The sequence below is a fragment of the Diachasma alloeum genome, unplaced genomic scaffold (genome assembly GCF_001412515.2).
Source record: "Diachasma alloeum isolate Michigan unplaced genomic scaffold, Dall2.0 Dall_scaffold_00198, whole genome shotgun sequence".
Lineage (NCBI taxonomy): Eukaryota > Metazoa > Arthropoda > Insecta > Hymenoptera > Braconidae > Diachasma > Diachasma alloeum.
Genome location: NW_021680363.1, coordinates 1,538,466 through 1,538,912, shown reverse-complemented (window position 1 = coordinate 1,538,912; position 447 = coordinate 1,538,466).

The following is a 447-nucleotide window of genomic DNA, read 5'->3' as shown; positions in this document are numbered from 1 at the left end:
GACAGCAGTTCAATGGAATTTTCTATAGAATTCTATAAAATAATTCTATTGACTCATTCTATACAGTATTTTTCCTTCAAAATTTCTATTGACCAACACTAATGGAAATAATTCAATTTTTTTTTTTTTTTTTTTTTTTTTTTTTTTTTTTTTTTTTTTTTTTTTTTTTTTTTTTTTTTTTTTTTTTTTTTTTTTTTTTTTTTTTTTTTTTTTTTTTTTTTTTTTTTTTTTTTTTTTTTTTTTTTTTTTTTTTTTTTNGCAGTATACCCCCCGGGTCGAAGCGATGTAAAATAACGAGAAAAAATAATTTTTTGTAGAATTCTATAGAATGTTTTTCCATGACATTTTCTCCTACGTGTCAACTTCACCACTCACTTAATCCCGCATTTTTTTTTCAGTTCCAAAAACCCCCCCAAAACTCTCCACCTCCTAAACACCCCCCCCCCC